The following is a 13,353-nucleotide window of genomic DNA, read 5'->3' on the forward strand; positions in this document are numbered from 1 at the left end:
AGTGAAAATGGGAAAAGGGTCAATTTTAAAGTGTCGTCCTCAAAATTCTGAATTTTCATCGTGAAACAAATTTCGATAAACTCATCCAAGTGTCGATAGGAATCTTCGTGACTAAGGCCATAGAAAGATGGAAGCATCTGAATTACACTGACCTTAATCTCGTAATGAGGTGCCCCAATAGCTGGTCTGCGAATGCATGACGCCTGGGTGTACTCTGTAGGTAGGAAGTACTCCCTGAGAGGGCGCATCAGAGCTTCGGGTTCTAGGTCTCCCATTTCAGATCGGGTCCGAGAAGAACGTAAAGTTCTCTATGGATCCTTAATGAACGGTTGGAGCAGGACACCCAAATTTCTACACCCTTGCATACACTGACACTAAGTCCAGATGTGTGCACGTAACCTACTATCTACTGATCTAACTACAAAAATAGAAAGAAAAACAGAAAGCAATAAACAAGTATCAAAAACTAGAATTAAAACTAAGTACAGCTAAACTACACTAAGCATGTTTAAACAAAATTCAAATGCAGAATCAAATCTACTCTAAGTATGCTTAAGTACAACGATAGAAATTCACGCTAAGTTATCTAGAACTCACCTGTCTAATCGCTCCAGAAGAATGCAAGAGTTGTGAATCCTAAATAAGCAGAATGTGAATCCTATATGTACTTACTACGTTAATCCTATATTAACTAGAGCAACCAAAGTACGATTAACTAAACAGATATCAATAAATTGCACTATTCATAGTAAAAGAGCATAATCGACGTTCCCCGGCAACGGTGCCAAAAACTTGATGTGTATTTCGTAAGTGCTTATTTTAAAACCTCATTTTATTGTTGAAATTGTTTGGAAAATCGCCAATCAAGTAATAATAACCGAATTTCCACTTTCGTGGTGAGTTCAGATCGATCCACAGGGAACAAAATACACTCAGATTATATTGAACAACTACACTTTATTGATATGGAACTCGTTCAAGTATAGAGAATAGTACAATGAAACCAAAATTGAACAAGAATGAGGAAAAAAAATGTTCAGTGACTCGAGCCCGCTAATGCAAGGGCATTCTCATCATTTCACTTGATGCGATAATCTATCACTTGGACGATATGCTCTTAACTCGAACTCAATATCACCTGCATGCCACAAAAACAAAGTTAGGACACCTATTTAAAGAAATCAAAATATAGAAAGATAGTGTGAAATAAATCTAAATGACAAATTTAAATGGAATCTAATATGACAAGTAAAACTATACTAACCTATAATGTGAATATATGCACACTAACTACTAGTTACTAATGTGAATGACTGTGAAGTAATATCACTAATTACTTGATTAACAATGTTGATTATTTCAAATCAACTAACTAATCTTATTATAACTACTAAGTAAATCTAATATCAGAATACTAAAATCATCTAATTACAAAGATGGTTAATTAATTCTAACTATTAACCAACTAATTAATCTAATTACAAGGATAACTATTTCACTTAACTAACATCTAACTAATTCAGTCAACTAATATCTAACCCTTAATAAACTAACAACTTAACAGTGCAATCAGTATTGCATAAAAAAAATTCAGCCATCGAGTGATAGTAAACCTTTGAATTGATGTGAGAATTCTAGCTTTAGCATTTCATTAACAACTTAGTAACATTCAAATCATACTAGCTAGAATTTCAAACATTCAGCTAATGGGAATCCCACGATAGACACTTAATCCACAGTAAACTAGAAATTCAACAGACTTGTAGCCACTCATTCAATAACTTCAATCATCCAATCTGATCTATAATTCAACATTATATCAAACTGTGATAGCTTTCTATATTCACACTAACCCTCACCGAAAATCATGTACAGGCGCAACAATCAACATTCAATAACAGTCAAGACTCATCCGACGCAGCAAAGACAAACAATCAGTAAAAATTTTCTGCTAACTCAATACTAACAATGACATTCAGCTGGAACAAAACACTCACAAACAGTTAACTGCAGGAAATCCAGTATTTCGGCCAATCAATTCACGGCTAATACTCAAACGTAGTTAACAAACATGAATAATTTTATTGAAATCAGCAGTAACAACAGTAAACATATTGCAATGAAGTTCAGTGATTAAAACAATGAAAGTTAGCAGTTAAGAACAGTAAAAAGAAAACTCTATTGAACATTAGATGTTCATTTTCACTGAAAATGAACACAATAATCACACAGCTAAACCAAAGGATTTCCAATGATTTCCCGCAATAGTCTCATCAAACAAAAGATTTAGATTACGCAAACAGAGCACAAAGTGCACTGTAACACTAAATTTTCCAATGCATTCCAGTCATAAAATGCACCACTGGCCGGATATCAAGACTTTATCAGTAAGATAAAAAATCGATATTACTGATCCAGTGATTAGCAAATTTGTTTTTGGGTTAGATTACCAAGGGATCAGAAGACAAAAACACACGGCTCAGATAAAATTCTGCCTATTGATGGATTTCCAATACCAGTGGATATCAGTATCCACCAGAGTTCAAACACAGGCCTGAGTTCCAATAGGCTAACAGGGGATCTTCAAAACAACAAATACAAACTAATACTAACTTGCTCAGATCTATATAAAGCTACAAAAATTACAAAATCAAACATCTAGACTAAACTATTTATACTAAATAACTAAACTAATGGATTAAAAGGGATTGCATCAGTCAGCTAGAAAGTAAACAATGTTATTCTCGACTAGAATGCAATCAATGAAAAAAAAAAAGAAAAATACAAACAAAAATGATATACCTAAACTAGATTTTGGTGTTGGCTGATGCACCATCAGTTATGCTAAGGCTGAAGCAACTTACATTCAAAAAAAGATGCAGAAACAGAAAACATAACACGTGTATTGGGTTTCATACTAAAAGAAGAGATGAGATGAAGACGTACCTAACTTTGGTCGTCCGACGAGGGTGGAGGTAGAAGGGAGCGGTTGATGCTAAGGGAGATGCACGACTACACTCGCGAGGGGAGGCTCTCATATCAACATAGCTATTGCTGCTGCTGCAAGTGTCACGACCAATGAAGGTGCCGACGAGTGGAAGATGAACCGAGTCTTGCTCGGGTGGAGAAGAAACCTGGAAGGGCAGAGCCAGGCGTTCCTAAAAGGGGCAGGCAACACCCCAATTAGGAAAAACTCCTTCGTTGGCCTATAGATCCTGCAAAAACAACAATCAGATGTTAGATTATGAAAGCATCATGAAGGGAACAAAGATGGAAGAAGAAGAAGAAATTCATAGACAAAAATGGTGAAACAATGGAGAAAAGACTTGGAAACTCGAAAAAATGGTGAAGGAAGGGGCTGGAGATGGAAAGGGAGGGGTGAAGGGGGCTGAAACATTGCACTGTGCGCAAAACTCTGGGCAAAAAATGATTGCCTAGGGTTTTGTGCATTTATTTATATTAAACATTCTTATTTTTGCTTTTTCCAAAAAAAGACTTAAGACACAAATATTAGCTGGGCGCCTTTTTCATAGGGGGTTATTTGCAAAACTTCTTAAAATGGCCTTGGATCGGATATAGGTTGGATCTTGGTGCCTTTTCATTGGTCCAAGCCCCAGGATGGCCGATTGGATCGGCTCTTGACCCGATTTACCTCAAAACCCTAATTTGTGCACTATAAATGTCATAACTTGCTCAATTTGACTCTGATACAGATGAAATTTGAACCGTAGCCTCATCATGTATAAATGCATCTAAGTATGAGTTCTAAACCTATAAATGATGCATTTATATAATAAAAATATATTATATTTATGCATATTTAATGCATCATCAGTAAACATCATAACAATGTTTATATACTCGGGAAACCGAATCGGGTCTTGATCCGATCCGGAATACCCGATTTTTCCCCGGATCTGAAAGTGATAATCGGATAGGGTCTGAACCTGATCCGAAATACCCGTTTCAATCTGAATCTGAAAACATAAGGTGGTGCTATAATAACGGGTCTGGGTCTGAACCCGAGTCTTCTTGTTTCGGAATCTATAGACCCGAAGTCCAGGAACAACTATCCCGGACACCCTGTGCGACTGTCCCGAAACATGGTGTTCTGGAACGAACAGAACGTTCGAAACAACTGTCCTGGAAGATCAATTTTTGTCTGAACAGAACGGTCTGTTCTAGAACAGATAGAACGACTCAGAACAAACTGTATCGGTTCATATGGAATCTGAGACCGATAGGGAGCATTCTGGGACCAGTTTTGAGTGAATTTAAAATGGTTCCTAGGGTTTTGGAGTTGTTTTTTTCACTTGGCAAAACTGTTTTTTTCGTTTTGAGACCGTTCTAAGGGTGTTTCTTTTATGGTTCATCAAGTTTCGAACCGATACATTTATCTTTGGGATTGTTCGTCATGTTTTTGGACTGGTTCTTGGGTTCTAGGGCTGACAGACATATTTTAGAGCATGCATATCATATTTATGAGGCATTTTAAAGCATATTTAGTTATATTACTGATTCATTATATTTTGGAGTCGGTTTGAATCCTTATATATACATGCTTCTATTGATGTTATGCCTGATCATGCATATGTATACACATTTTTTGAATGCATAAGTATATGTGTAGTATTGTCATTTAGTATGCATGATTGTTTAAGCATTCACATCAATGTTGATATAGGGATTAACATGGAATATACATTTGTATGTTTCTGGTTTCACCAAAGTGAACTGATGTATATTTTACAAATGTCTAGTTAGAGATTTTTTTAACATTGAAATTGTATTGGCCTCATAAAAATAATATGTCATCCAAAGATGGTATTTTTATGTTCAGAGGCTAGTAGGATAAAATGAAGGAAGTGTCTCCCAGCACATGAGATGTATAGTACCCAAAGGTACCATATCAATTGTCTCTGGGTACATGTTTCCTTAATTTTATCGAATAGTGGGAGGCGAAGTGCATTTGCATATTATGAGTACCCACCAAAGTAGGACCATAATGACTCCTGACACTTGTCTAGGAAAGAGTAAATAATTGAGGGCCTTATTCATATATTTATCTTTCCATTTACATGTCTTATTACGTGCAATAATATTATCTTTTGTCTATGTAGTGCCTAATATAGTTTTTGGCTCATCTAGTATCCCTTTTCTCTATGGTTCTAACTTATCAGAATAGAAATAAACAATTTTATTTACTTTAGGGTACATGGATTTAGACCTATCCCTCAAGAAGGAAGAACCTGCTGAACTAACACCTACTAGCACTTCGAAACAGAAATCCAATTTTGAAAAGTAGGAGTGTTCTAACCTCCTCAGTCTGCTTTTGCTGCAGTCTAGGGTAGCTAAGAACATAAGGAATGTCATTCCCACATGTAAGACTGTAAAGGATTTTCTAGTTGCTGTAGAGGCACAATTCGTGAGTTTCAACAAGGCTAGGGCTAGTACCCTTATGTCTAAGTTAACATCTATGAGATACATGAATGGGAGAAACATCCAACAACACATACTAGAGATAAGGAACATAGCCACATAGCTTAATGACATGAAGTTGACTATCTCAGACTCCTTCCTTGTCTACCTTATTATGGCATCATTGCCAACTGAGTACGATCCCTTTAAAATCTCCTACAACACAAATAATGACGAATGAACTTTTAATAATTTTTTGTCCAAGTGTGTTGAGGAAGAGGATAGGTTGAAGAACGAGAAGGTGCATAGTGCACATATGACTTCTCATAAGGTTCAGCAGAAGAGTGAACCGAAAAAGAAATCTTTTAAGAAGAAGCCCAAGAAAAAGTCAGCCTCCCAACCCAACCAAGCACTTGCTAAGTCTGATGTTCTTGCAGTAAAGTGTTTCTTCTGCAAAAAGAAGGGACATAAAAAGGCAGAGTGCGTAAAATACCAGCTCTGGTTGAGCAAGAAATGTAACTTGTCATTTGTTTCTCATGAATGTAATTTGATTGATGTTTCAATTAATAGTTGGTAGATTGACTCAGGTGCCACTGTGCACATTTTCAATTCTCTGCAGGCATTTCTGAACAAGAGGGAACCAACAAGTCATGAAAGCAATATATTCTTTGAAAATAAGATACGGTCTCATGTGAAGGCTGTTGGGACCTGCAGAATAGTATTAGATAGTGGTTTCATTTTGAATTTGGTAGATACTTTTTATGTTTCATCTTATAGCAGGAACCTTATTTCTGTATCAAGACTTGATAAATTTGGATATTGTATGAAGTTTGAACAGTCCAAATTATATATCAATAAAGATAATGTCTTGATTGGTTCTGCATTATTGTGTGATGGATTGTATCGTCTGGAAACCCAAATTCATATTTAGAAAACTCTTAATATTAATTAAGTAATTGGTAATAAGTGTAACCTGATAAATGATCAATCTTATCTTCTCTGGCATTGTCGTTTAGGACACATCTCGAAAGAGAGAGTCAAACGACTTATGAAAGAAGGGATTTTGGGATCCTTAGACTTCACAGATAATGAACCATGTTTGGATTGCATCAAGGCTAAGCAGACAAACACATATAAGAAAAATGCCAAAAGAAGTGATAAATTATTGAAAATCATTCATACTGATGTATGTGAATTGTTTGCCTCATGTTTTACGGGCCAAAAGTATTTTGTCACTTTTATTGATGATTATTCTTGGTTTATATATTTGTACCTCCTATTTGAGAAATCTGAGGTCTATCATGTTTTCAAAGACTTCAAGAAAGAGGTAGAAAAACAAACAAGAAGAATAATCAAAATTGTTAGATCCGATAGAGGTGGAGAATACTATGGGCAATTTACTGATATGGGACAACAAGAAGGACCATTAGCTTGATTTCTGAAGAAAGAAGGCATTGTCATTCAATACACCATGCCCGGTAGTGCATATCAGAATGGTGTAGCCGAAAGGCAAAATCAAACACTTAAGAAAATGGTCCGAGCAATGTTGAATTATGCAACATTACCTATAACCTTGTGGGGTGAAGCCTTAAGGACAACTATGCATATTTTGAACAAGGTTCCTATAAAAACTATTCCAAAAACTCTTTATGAGTTATGGACAAGTAGAAAGTCTACCCTTTCTTATATGCACATATGGGGTTGTTCTGTAGAGGCTAAACTTTATAACCCTCACATAAAGGCTTTTAACCCTAGAACAACCAGTGGTTTTTTCATTGGTTATCTAGAAAGGTCAAAGGGTTACAGGTTTTATTGTCTATCCCATACACCATATATAGTAGAAACGAATGAGGCAAGATTTCTATAAAATGGTTCTGTTGAGAAAGATACGTTATAAAAACCTTAATTTTGAGGAATCTCAGGATAATGATAATACCCCTGATATAGATGATAGATTGCCTATCATTTTTCAACCAAGTGTTGAACCCACATGTGATGCACCCACTATAGAAGAACCATTAGTGGATAATACTGGAGAGTACATACAGAAGGATCAGGAACCTCCACCTGTATGAAGATCCACTAGAGTTAGAAGATCTGCTATTCATCCAGATTACGTGGTGTATTTATAGGAGCCCGTAAATCTCATAGATGATGATCCCACAATATTTATGGAAGCTGTTGAAAGTAAGCAATCCTCACTTTGAATTGAGGTCATGAAAGAAGAGCTAGACTCCATGGCCAAAAAACAAAGTGTGAGACCTTCTTACATTACATAGGGGAGTCAAACCTGTTGGGTGTAAATGGGTCTTTAAGACCAAAAGGAACTCCAAAGGTAATGTTGATAAGTATAAAGCAAGGTTTGTTGCAAAAGGTTTTACCCAAATGGAGGGCATTGACTATAGTGAGACATATTTGTCTGTCTCAACTAAAGAGTCAATACAGATTGTACTTTCCCTAGTAGCTCATTTAGATTTAGAGCTACACCAAATGGATGTGAAAACAATTTTCCTAAATGATGAACTTGACGAGGAAGTTTATATGGATCAATCTCAAGGTTTCTCTAAAAATGAGTCTGAACATTTGGTTTGCAAGTTAAATAAGTCATTATATGGACTTAAACAAGCGTCCCACCAATGGTACATTAAATTTACCAAAGTCGTTCTGACTTTTGGATTTATAGAAAACATCATTGACCGATGTGTGTTCCTCAAGACAAGTGAGAGTAAGTTCATGATCATGATATTATATGTAGATGACATATTACTTGCAACAAATGATAAGGTCATGCTCACTGAAACCAAGGAGTTTTTTTTCCTTCATTTTGAGATGAAAGACATGGGAAAGGCTGCTTTTGTTCTCGGCATAGAGATCCGTCGAGACAGAGCAAAAGGTATTTTAGGTCTCTCTCAAAGAACCTATATAAATAAAATTCTCAAAAAGTATGGGATGGAGAATTGTTCTCCTACTACGACACCCATACTTAAAGGGGATAAAATGAGCCTCAAGGATTGTCCTCAAACTAAAGAAGACAAGGCACTCATGAACCAAATACCATATGCTTCAGTTGTTGATAGCTTGCAATATGCGCAGACCTGCACCCGACCTGACATATCCTATGCATTTGGGGTTCTTGACAGATTTCAGTCTAATCTAGGTCATACCCACTGGACAACTGCAAAGAAGGTCATGCAGTATTTGCAAGGGACAAAAGATTATATGTTGACCTACAGAAAATCAGAGCACCTTGAAGTGATTGGCTATTCGGATGCTGATCTAGGAGGATGTCCTGATAGTAGAAAGTCTACAACAGGATATACCTTCTTTCTTGCTGGCGGTGCTATTTCTTGGAGGAGTGGGAAGGAGTCCACTATTGTTGCACATACTATGAAATATGAATTCAGTGCACTATTTGAGACGACGTCACAAGCTATCTAGTTGTGAAACTTCATATATGGACTCAAAGCGGTTGAATCCATTAGGAGACCACTTAGGGTATATTGTGACAATGAAGCCGATGTGTCCTTTTCTAACAACAACATGAGTACTACATCATGCAAGCATATGAAATTAAAGTACTTTGTTGTCAAGGAAATGACTGAGAATCAACATGTGTGTATTGATAACATTGGTACCAAAGAAATGGTTGTAGATACTCTTACTAAGGGTTTGACCCCGGGATTATATGCTGAACATGTAAAGAGGATGGATTTGTCCATTTTGTTGTAGTCAGATACACATTTTTGTACATGTGATCACATATTGTAATAAGGTTGATTTTTTTGTTTATATTGCATAAAAGTTCTCTATTTATATAGAATTTTGTTGAGAATTATAAATCAGACCCGAATAGAATTAAGGCCAATCTATTCAAGTTGTAATTCAAATAATTTGGGAATAGCATATTTTTGTCCAAGTGAGAGATTGTTAGTAATTTGGATCTGGATTGGATCCATTTGGATTTGGATTGGATCTAGATCAATTTTCTATAACTAACAATTATAAACGTCAAATTTGCAGGGATTTGAAGTAGCGATAAGTCTCATTTAGTCGTGGGCTTATCTCTAACTGTTAATCAGTTATGGAGAAATCCTTTTATTATACCTGCATGGTTGAGGACAAGCGTGTAGAATAAGGGTTTCCTAAAGGTTTAAAATACACGGTTGGGTCCCTGCTCTATTTTCTCGTTCGGTGTTGTGACTCACTTAAGGCAGAGAAAACCTAGATGAGAAGGCTCTCCCGTTTCATTCAGACGCCCGAGTTTCATCATCGAGCAATGACAGGGACATCCGGTACATGTGTCTTTTGTTTCTCTGCATTTTCTGTTTTAGTACAGAATGCATGTACCAATTGTTTTTGTTTTGGGGGTCGATTTGACCCTACACCCTTACATTAGTGACTCGATATAAGAGTTAGAGTTGGATTAGTAAGCCTCATCATATTTACACCAAACTGATTCGACTCTAACCAAGTCCAACACAGCCCATTGAACACTCGATCGATTTATACTTCACTCAACATATCAGATGGATCTGACCTAGGGATGGACAACGGGCCGGGCTGCAGGCCGACACAGGCCAGCCCACGGCCCGGCTTGGCCTGTGCATGTGTGCATTTTCTGTTTTAGTACAGAATGCGTAGGTGCTGAACCCACGCTCAATCGCGCTGGCCATCCATCGCGCAAGTTGATGGATGGTCAGCGCCCAAAAAACAGAAAAAAATGGTAACGCTAAAAACAACCTTTTAGCAACGCGTTTGAACTAGAGGGACATAAGGATGCGGGCGGCATTAAAAATTTGTAATGCCATGCGCATCCCTGTGACCTTTACAGGTGGTTCAAAAGTGCTGCTGAAAAAGTTTTTTGCATGTTTTGACGTTGTTTAGCCTTTTTTGACATAAATTTTTTGCGACCATCCGTTAATGTGCGTGATGGGTGGTCAGTGGGATTAAGCACAGGCTCAACACTTATGCATTAAGCACTTACTCATCACTATATATATATATATATAAGCCTGGCTTTGACAGAATAGGCCTACGGGCCGTGGGCTGGGGTTTTCCCAACAGGCCGACCCGGCCCATTGCACACCCCTAATCTGACCCCTACGTCCCAGGTTCTACTCCCACTGGGTTTGTGGGTACCTTTCACTGCTGGGTTCTGTAAGGCTTTGGGTGTCGGTGACCCCAACTGGAGCTTACCCACTTCGGTGGTGAACTTCTTCATATAAGTATCTGAGATACATGTGGTACTCGGTTCCAAACTTGGATCTAATTCACACGGGTTTAAGCAAGGTCCAGTTTATTAGACCTGATTCAAAACCAGGTTTGATAAAGTAGGGCCACTTTATACCCAATCCAGTGTAAACTTGGATCGGATAATCTATATGGATCTATGGAAACTGCCATACCCATGAGGATGGATCCTTACTTGGATACAAGTTCATATCCAACTATAACCTATGTAAACAGATTTGGATCTCCCTGCACATGACCCGTGACCTAATCACATAATTCCATTTTTCATTTTCCCAACATTTACGTATAAAATGTGCTGGACCAGGGTCGGCACCAAATCCAGGTTTAAAATACCCAGGCACTCCTACTAGAGCATAGATCCAAATAGGGTTTCAGATTCTGCCAAACCTAACCAACCTCCAAATCCAATTCAAAGCTCACCGTGAAAGTCCCAAGTTCTGCTATGATGTGAGTGACGGTGGTACTGGAATGGATACATTTTACTGATTCCCAGTTCTGACCCAGATGCAAATAGACCCGCCCATGTTTGTTTTGGATCTGACCCAAATTTGAATATATACTATTGTGAAATCAGGTCCACACCCAGGCCGGATTTTCGGAGCAATTTCATCCCTACTCTTGGGCAAGTTGACTCACTGCTCTGGGCCTATGAGCCCACTGACTGCAACTCGGGTCAACCATGACCAACCCCAGGTCTGAGCATTCATCCGATCTGGGCTCATTCGCATTGGGTTGGCATCAGATCCAATACAGCTAAAGATTAACACAGGGATGCTAATGGATCTGGTTTTATCCAATATCCAACCAAATTCGACTCTGTCTCTGTTTTAGCCCGATTTGGTAAGCCAAAACCAGTGTTGGCAGTATCTGTGCTAATCAGCCTGAATGGTATCGTATCGGTCAGAAATCGATACGGGCTGATTCTGCTTATTTTATAAAATTCTCAAAATTTGTGAAAAATATTTTTAAAATTTTTAAAATATTATTTTAATATTTTGTAATACGTGTCATCTTCAGGTTGAAAGTTGGCCTATTCCAGTTCGATTCAGCTCCGAATTCGACTCGGTCGATTCACCTGAATTGTTTTCTATTCAAGGCCCAATACGATATTGACAACATTGTCTAAAGCATATCTGATTATAATTGAATGGAGATTGATTGTTTGCTATCAAATCCGATGGATATCTGGATTTGACGACTTGAATGGACCCAGTCTCAATCGGAGGTCTCCCATGATCAATGTGAAGATGGCAGAATGACAACCTTAAAACAATCCGATTCTAAAACCGATTCGGTTCGTTGAGTTTGTGGATCAAGTTTGGGAGACACCAACCAAAACTCGAACCAAGTCGAGATAAAAGAGTGAGAAAATCGATGCCCACGGACTCCATTTCGCACGAATCACGAGCCTGTCTTCCTCGAGCAAACCAAAAACAAGCTCAATACTCCCTTCTAACTACCGTATCGGTCAACCGATTCTATTCTCGAGTCTCACGAGTCTGAAACCGGTTTTAAAAAATGTCTGGCCCGTCAGACCACGATGCCCATTGTGGCAATGGGTTGGGTTTGAACCAATTCGACCCTATAGAGTCATGGTTTGGTGTAAAGGAAGTCCAATTAAAATCAGGACCAGACCCAAAGGATGCGATTAATATATGGAGCTGGGTATAGTTTGTGAAATTTTATATTCGACCCGATAAGACTCATGTTTTTTCAAAGTTGATCAAGCTTAACCACGATCAATTATGTACAACCCACAAAAGTCAACTCAAACCAGAAGCTGAACCAGAAATCCAAATCAGGGTGGACACAGGTAGGGGTGGGCATTACCTATCGGTCAACTGCCCGGCCCATCAATAAGGGGCCGGGCCAAAAGCCCAGTTTGGGCCGGCTCATTGGGAAAACCCTGGCCACCGGCCCACCCGTTGGACCCATGGGCCTAATCGGGCTGGGCCGGGTTTATTATATAATATATAATATAATGTATTATATTATATATTATATATATTATGTCATATATATAATATACATTATGTGATATATAATGTATCATATATGTTATGTTATATATATAACATATATAATAACAGGCTGGCTCGGCCTGTGTCGGGCCCTGGGCTGCCCGGCCCAGTGCCAACCTCTAGGCACAGGTGTATGACTGTGTGTGCCCAGGACACTGGGCCAACTAGCAGAGAGAGAGGGAAATGGTGGGTTTAGGGGAGGCACACCATTTGGTTTAGGGTGGGCACTTGCCAACCCTTGCCCATGTGCAACTCCGCCCCTCACTCAAACAGGTTCAAGTCAACTGGATCTGAATTCAACTAGATTCCAAAATGGACTTAAAAGTTTGATCAAATTGGGTTGACTTAAGTTGGCACAAACCAACCTTATGTATAAGGCCAAACAATTTTCATTGCCGTTTAGTCGGATTCAGTGTACAAAATCGGATCCAATAAATAATCAGATTTAAACTCGGTATTGAATTTTGCACCTGAATCAGAGTTTGAGACCAAATAAAATCTAAATCTGAATACATGTAAATGTTGCATTTTAAGGTAGTTTGTTCTGGGTTCAGTTTTAGCTGATGCTCATCCAACTCTTAAACAGGCTTTGGATCCGATTATGATAGATCTAATTATGTTGGACTCTGTAATGCCCACAAGGGTTTCGCTCATCTGGTAA

At 38.1% G+C, this 13,353-nt stretch overlaps 1 pseudogene; it reads left to right on the forward strand.

The window, feature by feature from the left end:
* The first annotated feature begins 8,367 nt into the window (after positions 1 to 8,367).
* On the forward strand, positions 8,368 to 8,856 carry LOC149840405 (secreted RxLR effector protein 161 pseudogene; annotated as a pseudogene).
* Positions 8,857 to 13,353: the final 4,497 nt, after the last annotated feature.

This window comes from Nuphar pumila, chromosome 4 (assembly GCF_984573655.1).
Source record: "Nuphar pumila chromosome 4, dmNupPumi1.hap1.1, whole genome shotgun sequence".
Lineage (NCBI taxonomy): Eukaryota > Viridiplantae > Streptophyta > Magnoliopsida > Nymphaeales > Nymphaeaceae > Nuphar > Nuphar pumila.